The sequence below is a fragment of the Taudactylus pleione genome, unplaced genomic scaffold (assembly GCF_031769625.1).
Source record: "Taudactylus pleione unplaced genomic scaffold, aTauple2 ptg000205l, whole genome shotgun sequence".
Classification (NCBI taxonomy): Eukaryota; Metazoa; Chordata; class Amphibia; order Anura; family Myobatrachidae; genus Taudactylus; species Taudactylus pleione.
In genome coordinates this window covers 372381-386833 of record NW_028284607.1, presented here as the reverse complement: position 1 = coordinate 386833, position 14453 = coordinate 372381, and the positions used below count along the sequence as shown (strand labels likewise).

The 14453-nt window shown below is 46.2% G+C and overlaps 1 long non-coding RNA gene across 1 annotated transcript; it reads right to left on the bottom strand.

Annotated features, from left to right (window-relative positions):
- Positions 1–9216: 9216 nt before the first annotated feature.
- LOC148517934 (uncharacterized) lies at positions 9217–14178 on the bottom strand. Its single transcript, XR_015879235.1, has 4 exons — positions 14071–14178; positions 10025–10090; positions 9727–9840; positions 9217–9365 (listed from the first exon to the last, which is right to left on the bottom strand). It is a non-coding gene; the product is annotated as an uncharacterized LOC148517934 (long non-coding RNA).
- Between the last annotated feature and the right edge of the window lie 275 nt (positions 14179–14453).

Here is a 14453-nt window from a genome sequence, read left to right as displayed (position 1 = left end):
CTTGACAGGGCATAGCCCACTGTGTCTATTATACAAGCTCCGTGACAGGGCATAAGCCCACTGAGTATTATACAAGCTCCGTGACAGGGCATAAGCCCACTGTGTCTATTATACAAGCTCTGTGACAGGGCATAAGCCCACTGTGTCTATTATACAAGCTCCGTGACAGGGCATAGCCCACTGAGTCTATTATACAAGCTCCGTGACAGGGCATAGCCCACTGAGTGTATTATACAAGCTCCGTGACAGGGCATAAGCCCACTGAGTATTATACAAGCTTCGTGACAGGGCATAGCCCACTGAGTGTATTATACAAGCTCTGTGACAGGGCATAGCCCACTGTGTCTATTATACAAGCTCCGTGACAGGGCATAAGCCCACTGAGTATTATACAAGCTCCGTGACAGGGCATAAGCCCACTGAGTGTATTATACAAGCTCCGTGACAGGGCATAGCCCACTGTGTCTATTATACAAGCTCCGTGAAAGGGCATAGCCCACTGTGTGTATACAAGCTCTGTGACTCCAGTTCATAGTGATAAAGTAATATGGATCACGAGAATGAACTGAGAGGAGAGCAGAAACAACATGTAAATGCTAGCATTGCAGCGGCTGGAAGTCCATCACTTTTATCTAAAGCTGATGCTCAAGGGCGTAGAGGCTTTAAAACCTTAGGGAACCTGAAATCAAAAAAATTTAGATTTTACAGGGGTAAAGACAAAAAAAAAAACCTCTAAAGACTACTACTTTTGCAGAGAAACAGAAAATTGGCAACATACCATTCACCACACGTAGCGGCAAGGAAAGACTCAGGCTTTGCCCTTTATTTCTGAGTGGTGGTTCTGCAGCTGTCAGTGAGGCATCTTGTGCCTCTCGTGATGATAAAAGACCTTTTCAATCAGACTATAGAAGTGTGAAAAAATTTAAAACCAATAAGGCAGTCGAACAAACTGTTTTTTGAAACACAAATGTCAGAAATCCCTGAGGAGAGTCTAAGTGGGTCCACAAGTGACATTTCTATGTGTAAGCCTGACCTTTCAGAGAAGCCGCCCTCCACAGTTTCTTTTCCATCTGTAGTTGTGGGGATGAGCAGTATTGCCGAGGACATAGAAATTGAGGATGCCACCGTGGAATTGCAAGAGGATGAGAGGAATATATGTGCAGCTGATGCTGGCACTAATGAGGATGTTGAGGATGAGGATATTATTTGTATAAGTCAGGCACCAGTGGAAGCAGCTCTTGGCCAAGATAAGAAGGCCATTGCCATGCCTGGGCATAGAACCAAGAAATCCACATCTTTTGTGTGGAATTACTTTTACCCAAACCCTGACAACGTTTGTCAAGCCATTTGTAGCCTCTGTGAGACCACAGTTAGTAGAGGTAGGGACGTTAAACATCTAGGAACCTCTACGCTATTACGTCATCTGCAGCGAGCTCATGACAGGTGTTTGATAACAGAAACTACTGCAAAAAAAATAACAAGCAGTCCAGCATTAGCTAGATGCCTTCTCTCTACTAAATCCCAGCACCTGCAATCTCCGCCGACAACACCTTCCTCCTCAATATCCTCAGGAATGATCAGTGGTAGTACAACATCCAATTTATTAGTGCTAAGTCACGGTGACTCCTCCAATTTCCAGGACACCTCAGAAGAAACTGAATCTTTGAGCGCTAGGCCTGCTGCTGCTGCTGCTGGTGGATCTTCATCCCAGAAGTGGACAAAGAAGACTACTAGTAGTATACCAAAAAAACAATTGACTGTTAAAGAATCTCTTGCAAGGGGAAGCAAGTATGACAGCTCTCACCCTGTCGCACAGCGGATCACTGACGCCATGACAGCTATGCTAATATTAGATCTGCGTCCAATATCCTCAATTAATGCAGTGGGATTTACACAGCTAGTTGAGGTCATGTGTCCCCGGTACCAAATTCCATCTCGGTTTCATTTTACCCGAAAAGCCATTCCTCGGCTGTACCAGGACGTTAAACAGAACCTAATTATTGGTCTGCAAAATGCTAATGTACCCACTGTCCACTTAACCACAGATATGTGGACAAGCGGTAGTGGACAAACTAAAGATTACATGACTGTGACAGCCCACTGGGTGGGTGAATCGCCTTCAGCAGCAGCAGTATCTAACAAACAACACCAGCTCATTCAGAGGCAGGCAACTCTGTGCATCACCGGATTCAATAAGAGGCATACCGCTGACAACCTCTTAGAAAAACTAAGAGATGTCATAGAAACATGGCTTACCCCACTTGGACTCTCCTCAGGATTTGTGATTTCTGACAATGCTACAAATATAGTGAAAGCATTACAGCTGGGTGAATTCCAACACATCCCCTGTTTTGCTCACACAATAAACTTAGTGGTGCAGGGTTTTTTAAAAAACGACAGGGGCGTTCAGGAGATGCTGTCTGTGGCCCGAAAAATTTCGGGACATTTTCGGCATTCAGCAACAGCGTGCAGGAGATTGCAGCACCTGCAAGAGCAGTTTAATTTGCCCTGCCATCAACTGAAGCAAGAAGTGGTAACGAGGTGGAACTCAACCCTGTATATGCTTCAGCGGATGGAGGAGCAGCAAAAAGCCATCCATAGCTATACGACAAGCCATGACATTGGGAGAGGAGGGGGAATGTACCTTACCCCAGCACAGTGGAGAGTACTTTCTGTCTTGTGCAAGGTGCTCAAACCATTTGAAGTTGCCACTTGTGAAGTGAGTGCTGACACTGCTAGCTTGAGTAAGGTGATTCCCCTGATTTCGCTTTTGGAAAAGCAGCTGGAGAAATTGAAGGATGATATTAAACAAAGTGATTCCGCAAAGTATGCTGGACTGATAGATCAAGTCCTTTGTTCGCTTCGCCAGGATCCACGGGTGGCCAAGATCTTGAAATCTGATCATTATATTTTAGCAACCATTCTTGATCCTAGGTTCAAGTCATATGCTGTGTCTTTCTTTACAACTGACCCAGATCTTAAAAGAACCAAAGCGCTCCTGGTGAGCAAGTTGGCAGCTGAAGTGACACATGGCACTACGATGACGTCTCCTCCTTCGGTTTCTGCAGCAGCAGCCAGAAAAAAAATGCACCTTTTCCAAAAGACCCAGTGGTGATGCAGATAAGTCAAGTCAACATTTTGACATCTGGTCGGGTCTAAAAGATTTGCCCAACACCAGTGACACCTCTACCGCAACTCCATCTAATACGATTACCATCCAAAGAATGGTGGAGGATTATTTTCAGGACACCATACACGTAGACATGTCACAGAGTCCCTTCGAATATTGGAAGAAAAAAAAGGCAATTTGGAGACCCTTGTATAAACTGGCTTTGCATTATTTAAGCTGCCCACCCTCCAGTGTGTACTCGGAGAGAGTTTTCAGTACAGCCGGGAACCTTGTGAGTGAACGACGAAGGAGGCTACTTCCACAAAATGTAGAAAAAATGATGTTCATTAAAATGAACTGGAAATTTCACGAGGAAAACCTTTCCCACCAATCACGTCACAGTACAGATACTTCTGTAATGGTAGATTCCAGCGGGGATGAACTGATATTGTGTGAGGAATCGGATGATGTACACACTGATGAGGGTGAGGATGGCAATGATGGTGACATCATGCCACTGTAGACCTGTTGCCTTTAGTAGATTGGAAGATTTTTTTGTGGGGGCCCAAACAAACCAAGCACTTCAGCCACAAAGTGGCAGTACCTGTCGCTGAAATGCTTTGTTTGTTAAAGTGTGCATGTCCTTTTTAAGATCCAACATAAAGGGTGGGTGGGAGGGCCCAAGGACAATTCCATCTAGCACTACCTTTCATTTCTGCCACTGCTGTGTGGCATAGTTTCATAGATGTGCTTTAAACTGTGGTGTCTGTGCCACTGCGCCGCTGCTCTGACGCTTGGTCACCAGTCAGCTCACTGCAACCTTTGGCCAATAATGGTGAAACCAATAATTTAAGCTGTGAGGTGGTCTAAATTGACTGTAAATGACTGGAAATTAATGTTATTGAGGTAAATAACACTCTAGGAAGAAAAAAAAGCCCAATTTATGTAATTTTAGCTTTTTTTGCCAATTTTGGCAAAAAATCCAAATCCAAATCCAAATCCAAAGCCAGTCACCGCAGTTTGGCAAATCCAAATCCAAAGCCGGATGACGAATTAGAACCAAATCCAAATCCGGCAAAAATGGTCCGGCGCACATCCCTAGTGAGTATGTGAGATAGTGTGTGTACATGTGTGTGTGCGCATGTATGTTTTAATAAAGTTTTACTGTCAATGGTGTATGTGTCTTGTTTATTTTAATACTTATTTTGCTGTGGAACTACAGGTACCAGTGGGCCCGTAATGACCTGCATGCTGGTACCTGTGGTTCTCCAAGTACCAGCATGCGGGGAGGCTTACTGGGACCTGTAGTTGCACAGCAAAAGACAATATTTTTACTATCATCAAATGCACCACACTACATAATCAACACGGCACCCACTGGTCCAGGTCTGCTGGGGATAGCCCCAGGCTATCAGCCTAGGCCTGGGGTGCCCTGGAGAGGGGGACCCCTTTATTAGGAGGCTCCCCAGCTTCACCAGGATCCCCGGCCTGGGCTGACTAGCGATCAGGGGTGATACTTCAGCTGGGGTACCTGGTGAAAGGGCTCTGCTGGCTGTGGCATTACATCCCTCCCCCCTCCCCGCTAGAAAGTGTTCGGTGCTGGTTCTGGTAAATACAGGGGAACCCTACGCATTTTTTTCCCCTGTATTTCCAGAACCAGGATTGGCTCAGAGGCCAGTGCTCATTGTGCTTCATGCAGGGGACCCCTTCGTCATTTGTCCCCAGTATTTTGGAAACCAGGACTGGTTCTGGAAAGTCCGATGTTGGTTGTTACCTTCCTTCCCCTAAGTCCCAACGCTGCTACCGCCCGCAAAGGAGAGCCATCTTTGTGCACCCAAGTGAAGCCACGGTGAGTACACCCCCCTGCTGGAGGCACCTACTGAGGCTGTGCAGCAAGTTGAAGCTCCCTATCTGTATAATGGAGCATTTGTGAGGTAATAGTTTAGAAGATGGGCCTCAGACTGCACACCCTGAACATACACACATACAGGGCCGGACTGGCCATCGGGCAATTCTGGCAAATGCCAGAAGGGCCGATGATTAGATGGGCCGGTCTGGTTGCCGCTGTCCGCGGGACTGATCGAGTAGCCCTGCCTTCCTCTCCTACAGATACATACTGATTACTGTGTCCTCGGCCCCGCCTCCTACCTGACACTATTCTCAGCTCCGCCTCTCTCCTGAGTCTCGACGCTGTGCTTAGTGTGTCAGCGCAGCTGCAGGGTGCCTGTGACTCCTGCCCTGCAGTTTCTATTGTGCGTGTGACATCATGACGTCACACGCACAACAAACTGCAGGGCGGGAGAGAGGAGCCGGGACGCACACTGAGCACGGAGCCAGGACGCGCACGGAGAGGAGTTCAAGTAGATGTTGAGGTGAGTGCTTGCTGTGGACCCAGTGGCTGCCTGCTCCTGCCAGTGCCTGAATTGTTATTTTTATTTTGTAACTCACATGATCAGCCTGGTCTTATGCTGGGCGAAGGTGAGGGTGGGGGGGAGAGCAGTGTTATTTAAAATAATGTCAGTAACTCCTATGATTTATTTGGAGGGGGGGGGGGGCTTATATATAATGCAGCCACACTGACTGTAGGATGTCATAATCTTTATTATAAGGGATACAGGACCTGCTAGGCTCCTACAATCAATAAGGGAGGCACTGATATATAATGCAGACACACTATTGGTTGTAATAATAAGTATTATAAAAGTGCCTTCCCCTTTCTCCCTCACTAATTGTAGCAGCCTAGCAGGTCTTCCATCCCTTATACTACCTATTATTCCACCCCTCAGACAGTGACTATATTAATTTTTATTGTTGCAATGATTACAAAATATGTGCTACAGCTTGTATTTATGCGATACAGGCACTTGATAGGTATGTGGTCAGGAAGCCGGCGGTCGAAATGCAGACCGCCAGCTTCCCAACAGCATAATCCCGGCAAGGGAATTAACATAGGCGTCGAAATACCGCCGCCTATGTTAATCCCGACGACGGAACACCGACCCCCGCTATCCTGATCTCCCGCGATGGGTAAGTAGAACACTTAGCCCAGGGATGGGGGGGGTTAGGTTTAGGAACCCCCGGGGGGACTTAGGGTTAGACACCCCCCCAGGGAAGGTTAGAGTTAGGCTTCGGGAAGGGGGGGGGTTAGGGTTAGGTACCCCATAGGAGGGTTAAGTTTATGGTGCGGGGAGGGGGGGGGGGTTAGGTTTAGACATCTCTGGGAGGAGGTTAGGGTTAGGCACCCCTAAAGGAGGGTTAGGGATAGTTAAAATACTCACCCTGTCAGGATCTTCACTCTTCTGTCTTCCAGTATCGGTATTACATCCATCGGGCTTAGGTCCAGCGGGATGTCATACCGATTCCAGTTGAGGACCCGGTTTTAAAACAGAGCGGGTCCTGCAATCACCGCCAACAGCGTCTCCCCAAACAATCACTGCCGGCAGCGATTGGTTTAGGAGACACTGTCAGTGATTGGTTGCTGCGGACATAGCGCACACACACACACCACGTCCTGCAGACCCGCTATTTCAGCCAATCGCTGCCGGCAGCATCTCTTAACCAATCGCTGTTGGCAGGATCTCATCCGTCACTGCCACATCGGAGCATCTCCTTCCTTCTCTGTCCGCCCTCGTACTTCATGGCCACCACCCACAGTTCCTCCAGAAAAATAACCCTGCCTCTCACCATTAGTAATCACCTATTACTGACTCCTCTTACTGCATCATGGAGGGGTAACGTGTTACCACCACTAGGCTCCTACACAGGCCGATGGAACTGCATGTTCCACCCAGGTTCATACCAGCACCTGTAACTGCTACTCCCAGGTTTCTACCACTTATTTATGAGTATGTGTGGTCACACTGTTGCAATGGCTCCTGGTTGGTGTTGTACAAATCCCCACTGGCCACTTCCTAAGAACCACTGCTGCACTTGGTAGCTGCCAGGGGGCTTGAGCTTGGAGACAGGTGGAGATGTTTACGTTTTTGCTTCTAACTGGTGGTTGCTTACAGGATGAAAGTAGATACAGGTGTCTACTTGAAGATGGTGTTTATTTTAACTCCAAACGTCTTTCTAACCACAATTCGTTCACTGAAGGTTCTTAGGAATATCACTGCATACCAGATTGTACACTTCTCTTCTCAAGATGGCCAGAGAATACACCCAAAACAGATAAATGGTTAGACCATACAAATTGAGAACAACTGAGCAGCTGATCACAAGGATTGCCCGAGCTAATGGCAGTAAATGACAGCAATAAATCGTGCTTTGGGCTCGATTCAGGCCCGCTCGCTAGATGCGTTCGCACACACCAAGCGTATGCAAATCCGGCCAACCAACAGCAAGGCAGGCGATCGCATGGCAAGGCATTAGTACGCCCACTATGTCTTGGCGTGCGATCGCTTTGTGTATGCAGATGCCCATTAGCCTGTCTTAAGATGCCCACGTCATCTCCAGGAAGTTACCATCGGTACATCGGGTACCATCGGATGCAATCGCAGTGCTTGTGGCTGACCATACCCTACTGCAAGCACTGTGAGCACTTCAGTGTAAAAACCAGCCAGGTGATGTGTACTATGATGCTGCCTGTTAATTATGCACGCCTCTGAATCGGCGTTGAGACGCTCAGGCACGCCTGCCTTTGCACCTCCATTCCCAGTTATTAATGGCCAGCCCCTGTCACCACCCACAAACAGCTTCTCCTGTCACTCACTCTGCTGGGCTGTCTATGCGCGGCGAGTGAACGCTTCCCGATCTCTCGCACTGGTTCGCGTACGCACAATGCGAAAATCGACCAGCTACGAGCGAATGCATTTGGAATTAGTAAAGTTAGGCAGTGTGGGTATGGTTATAGGCTTTTACTAGAAAATGTAACATGTGGACATAAATACATGAAAATCAACACAATATCACAATACAGCAGACGGAATGTGAAAGGGTGCAAGTTATTTTGCAAGAATAACTCGCACAATGTAATAGGGTGCGAGATTTCCAGGTCCCACATAACTCGCATGCAACATCATGTCAGATTTCTCATGGGGAAGCCAGCGAGAATCTTGCCAACCAGAATGCTAGTTACATAATGCAAGTTGCACAGTTTGGAAGAAAGTCACCTATTGGCACTGAAAAGTCTGTAGAATTTTACCTCACAGCCCCTATATATGTCCCACCTCAGCCGTTTTGTCCTTTGATAGGTTGTGAAGGAGTGCACTCACATAGAGGACATTGGGCCTGATTCAGAGCCGCTCGTAAGCGGCCGCTCGTTCGTTCCGAGCGATGTTAGCCCAACTGCGCATGCGTATGGATCGTTATACGCATGCGCTAACCAGTCAGTGCGGCCGAAATTCATGTGCTCGCAAAACAGCGAATGCCTGCTATTTTGAGTGACAGAAAGAGGCGTATGTGGGTGGTAACAGGGGAAGGTGCTTGAAAATGGGGAGTGGAAATCAGAACGCAGACGTGCTTAAAGGTCAAAACGGGCGTTTTATGGGTGTGCATATTTAAAACAGCAGCGTCATTGACCACGTCACTGGGTTATTTTATAGTCAGAACTGCTCGCAAAATTGTGGTAGCAAACACCAACCCCAAGAATAGCGAGCAGTTCATACCCTTGTCGATGTACTCGATTAATCTAATAAATAGCGGACATGACGTAGGATGCGAGCGGCCAGGGGGCGTATTTTTCCAAAAGACGAACGCAAGTTTTGTTCGTTCGTTCAGACATAGAGGCGTGAACAGACCGCAAACAGCGAACGGTTCATTTGAATAGCCACCCCTTGTTTTAGAACGAACGACCGCAAATAGCGAGTGGCTCTGAATGAGGGCCATTGACCATCCACCATCCCAAAGGAGTCCTGGTGAATAAACAAACAAATGGGCCCCTTTTAACTGTACCAACCTGAATCAGTGTGAACTGTTTCTTTTTAAAGTTACAAAAGCTGTTACATAATGTAAATTCTCTAAATGTAATCCCTTCATCCTAATGAAGGTTAGCCACCCTAGCTGAGTAAGGGACATTTGCAAATGTGTCAATGTTCACCCTAAAACCACCAAACAGTATAGTTGTCAATGCACGTCCATTAATGAATAATGGACAGTGTTTATTTTTCAAAATGATGCTTATTCACCAAAAGATACATGTATTTAAAATCAAGAAATGCCAAACTTTATTTTTGGTTTCCTCAGCAGCACTACAAAGGAAGAAGGCTCCTGCCAAAGGTGATGAAAACAAATGGGATGAAGATGAGGCTGGTGAGTCCTAACAAAAAACCCATGAAATTACAGTCATCAGCAGGCCTGTGTAATGCAACTAAATTGTTACATAACATTAATGCCATTACCATTGTGCCATTAAGGCCTGCATCCATCTAATAATGCAATAAGGCCACAAACATATCAGTGATTTTATAAAAAAATATAGTGTAATGCTTATAAAACACTGATATGTAAATAATAAACTTAAATCAAACTTGACATCCAGATTACCATTAAAAACCCATGCTTGTACTGTGGGGAATTAAAAAATGTAATGGATTTACTACTGAATCCACCTGTGCTCAAGCATAGGTATCTGTAACACATGCATTGTAAGATGGTCAAAATGATGTATGTTTACTTACCATTAATATCCTCTTCTCAGGTCCTTCTCAGTGTAGTTCCACCTACACTGGTCATCATTCAGGAGATCTTGGCTCAGGAGGAGGACATCCTCCAGCTTGTGGATCCTGTATATCCTGCAGAAAACACAGCAGCAGCCTTTACCACAGCGAGTCAACAACAGCAGCAGGACCCACATCAGGGATACAGTGTTCAAAATGTGCACAAGATAAAATTAATATAAAAGTAGTGCTAATTTTAACATTTAAAAATACACAACACATAGCTTGTTTGGTTTTGGAGGAATTTTAAATCACTTACCGTATGTGCAGTGATCACAATATACAGTATATGCCAGCACATCACAAGGGTACATGTCATTTCCCTCTATAATGCAAAGACATGTTTTAAACTGGAACTGTGTAACATATCCCCTATATTCACATTATCGTTATGACACTTACATGAAAAGTATAGGAGTATGATCCTCTGTCACATCTCATAAACCACCCATAATCACTGGAGCACAGGAAGGGTTTAAAACTTTTACACACCTGATGCTCGCTGCCCTGATGCTGAGTAGCAGCCAGGATGTAGGGACACAGTGTTGTAATGCCAGGGTCCAAGAGCTATGCTGGGAGAGCATGCCCAAATTGTGGCTGCAAGCCACTGCTGACTGATTAGCACAAGGAGTGCTGAGATTTTATGTTTGTTTGTTTGTTTGTTTACTTTATGTTATGTGCCTGTATGTGTGCAGGCCTAACATCACAAATGCTAATGTACAGTGTCTAATGCTAAGAAAATACACTTCTTTAGCGAGTACCTGCCTGTCTGGATTCCTCATTTCTATACCCTGTGTTACTATATAATACTTACCTACCCTCCTGATTTCCGCGGGAGCCTCCCACTATACGCTGGGAGCTCCCGCTACCCCAGAAAGTGTAAAGAACCCCCCGGATTTCCCCACTGCCCCATCGAAATATGCTCTGCACATGCGCAAGTCGGCTGTGATGGGGGCAGGGCCTGGGCGCAAGGACGTCATGATCATCATTTAGCTTAATACGATAGGCTGGTCACCACAGGATACCGGGTAGTGGAGGCCACCTAGCCCTGCCAAATCACTTACTGCCGTGCCTGCTCCGAGTCTGTCTGATGGCAGGGACTGGCAGCGGCGGTAGCAGCAGTGCCCTCTTCCCCTCCCTGGCAGCCAGCCCAAGCCCCACCTTAGTAAATAAATAAATGTAAGTAAGGGGCGGACTGGGCAGGAGGGCATCTAGGTGTTAGTCAATGGATGCTCCTGGAAACTGCAGTGCAAGCGGCCATGCAGACTGGGAGAGAGCCGGCATCTGAGAGATATGAGGGACCACAGCAGCAGCAGGAGGATGGTGAGTAATGGGCTACCCCATAGATCTGAGGTCTCATTTAAAATGGATTTTTATTTACCAGATTTAAGGCAGTTGGAAAAGGCTAGTAATTGAGGGGGGTGAGGGGTGGCAGGTAAGGGAAGGACACTTTTGGAACATGATGTTAATTGAGGAGAAGGGGTTGTTTGGTCTGGGGGACAATTATGTGATTTTAATTAGGGGAGTTGTCAGATTTGATATTTATTTAATTATAAACTATATTGAGTTAGGAGGGGGAGATTGTCAGGACTAGGGTATGTTTCTAATTGAGGAGGGGGTTTGTGAAGTGTGGCGTATGATCATACTTGAGGTGGGGGTTTGTCAGTAATAGTGTATGATCATAATTGAGGCAGGCTTTCAGATTAGGGATGGGTTTGATTTTAAACTAGGTAGGAAGGAGATGTAGGATCTGGGAACTTATTTTTAATGAGGAGGGGGGGGGCGTCTATCAGATTACCACACTTGCAGTGATTTAGTGATCCATGTTTTCATATGTCCTTTGTTATTTCCCATACACAAACCTGCTCTGGCAGCATGCTTCTCATAGTACTATAGTTTTCAACTTCCACAGCAGGACAAACCCCTGAGTGGAAATAGATACGCCCATAGGTGGAGCTAAACACACCCTTTGGGTGAAGCTGGGCATGCCCCCTCAGCTCTATACGCTGCTCATTCTACTGCTATCTACAATCTCCCTGAAAGTAGTTTTCAAAAGTAGGGAAGTATGACAGATCGAGTATATATATATATATATACACACACACACATATATACACACACACACTCAGCACTTATTGTTAAATCACTCACAATAATACATAAATAATGGGGTTTTGGTTCATGGATTGATCAATGCATTTAAGCCTGCAGCCCACATCACGGGACCCCCATCTCTCTGCAGGTCCTACACTATCTGTCATACTTATGGAAACCTGGTAGTTGCTATCACAGAGTTTAAACTGAAAAAATGGTAACTGGTTTAGAGCTTAAGCGCCAACTAACTAATGGATTTTAAAGGCAAGGCAGTCACCAAATAGTTTCTATCATACTACCAAAAAGGCAGCTGACACAGGTTGATATAAATGAGCTTGCACAGGGGTGCATGAGAAAGCTGTGACCACAAAAGGTTAATTAAAAATTAACCAAACAAACAAAGTAAGAAATCCACTGCACTCGCCACTCCCAGATTTGGGGTGCAGACCAGACCTGCACTCGCCATTCCCAGGCCTGCACTCACCATTTATTTTTTTTATAATAATATATAATAAAAATAAAATTATTTGTAAGTTTTACTTACCACATAGATGCTTCTGGTTGCACTGCAAAGGGAAGGGGGGGGGGCAGTTCTGGCTGTGGGGGACTTGTTGTGACTGCAAGGGGGAAGTGGATTTTGGCCTGAAAAAGGAAGAGAGGCTGTTCTGGCTGTAGTGACTCGGGAGGAAGGTTGATCTCCATCTACAGGGGGTAGTGGGATTTGGGCTACACTGCAGGGGGGAAGGGGGGATTCAGGCTATACTGCAAGGTGAAGGGGACTTGTGGCTGCAAGGGGAAGGGGGCTGTTCTGGTTGCAAAAGAGCAGGTCATGGTGGATGTAAGGCAGGCAGATAAGCGCACACTGAGAGAGACTCCTACTGTAACCAGTGCTGAGCCTCCCCTGCAACTTTCCCAGGAGATTCCTTCTACTTCAGCGGGTTCACAGAGCACAGTAGCCAGGAACTGATGGCTGTGGGGAGGGAGAAGGTGGGCTAAGCATGGTGGTGGAGAGGGAGAAGGCGGGCTAAGCATGGCAGTGGAGAGGGAGAAGGTGGGCAGATAAAGGGTGCTGGGAGGGACACTGCCGGTTGCACTGTGCCCCCAATGGGGTGATGCCCCCGTTCGGCCGCACAGGTCAAACGGTCCTCAAGCCGGCCCTGTGGTCATGCATCTCCACATCTGCCCCAATGTCCCCAAGATCAGGGAGGCCTTGTCCCAGGGCGATGTTGTGGAAAATATAGCAGGTATTCACAATGTCACCAATTTCCTGGCATCAAATAACAGGATCCCAGCCGAACGGTCCAAACAGCAGAACCTCATTTTCAATACTTCAAAGGTCTGCTCAATCACACTGTGGGTGATGATGTGAGCAAGGTTATACTACTGTTGTATAATGTCTCGTGGTCTGGACAGAGGTGTCATGAGCCAAGTTTGACACCCATATCATGAGTCAGCTGTAGTTTGTGAGGACAAAAACAAGGGCAGAAAACAATTTCCACAATAACACCTCTGCAGACACAAACTTACACACACCTGTTACAGCACAAAAAATTTTTTTTTTTGGGTACAGTTAGTCCAACAAACCTAGTAGGCAGCCCTCTGGCATAAGTCCTGCTTCAAACTTCTCCCATAGGGCTGACTATTGCAGGATAGAAGCATCATGGCAAGACCCTGGCTAACCTGTAACCACACTGAGTAAATGAATGGGAGCATCACAGACCACCTGCACATTGAAGGATTGATAGTTATGGCGATTAACATACACATAACCCCTCAAGTACGGTGCTCTGATTCTAATGTGGTTACAATCTATGGATCGCAGCACATTACAGAATGCCAAGACCCTATAGAAAGCCACCTACAGGTCCTGCCACTTACACTCACAACTAGGGAATGAGAAATATGTATGCCACAATTTTTTCATGGTACAAAACACTTCAGTTAAATGTCTTGAGAAAGTGCCCTGCGCAATCCCCAACACCCTAGAGCTCACAGACTGAAAGGAGTCTGTTGCAAAAAGTGCAGGGCATACATTAATTTATGCAGCCCAGGCACTGCATAGTTGCTACCAGCCAAATGCTCCAAATCATTTCTCACCTGCTCATATAAGATCATGAGGTTTGTGCAGTTTAACCTAAAAAGCTGAACCACCTCATGATCTGAGACAGAGTACAGGTCCATCCTTGCTTTATAGGACCATCTGGCACGTACCCTAATGGGGACCTGGATCTGGTGATGCTCCTGTGCCCTCCTCCTATGCAGCTCCTCCATAGTGGTGATCCCACACAAATATAGCTCATTGACACTCAGCACAAAAACCATTGCTACACCCACATAGGTAAAATGGATGGAGATGTAGCTTAAATAGGGGTATAATTAGTGATAATGGTGTTCTTCTGTGTTAATATGCCTCAGATGTTGAATTACTATTAGTGTCACATAGAACTTGCCTATCTGAAGCTGGTTTATTTTTTTCCGATTATTTTTGTAATAACTTTGTGCGAGTATTCAACTCACATCCTATTACATTTAGCGAGTTGTATCTTTTAAATGAGAAAACATCTGGATGTGAGTTTGCACCATGCAAGTAGTGA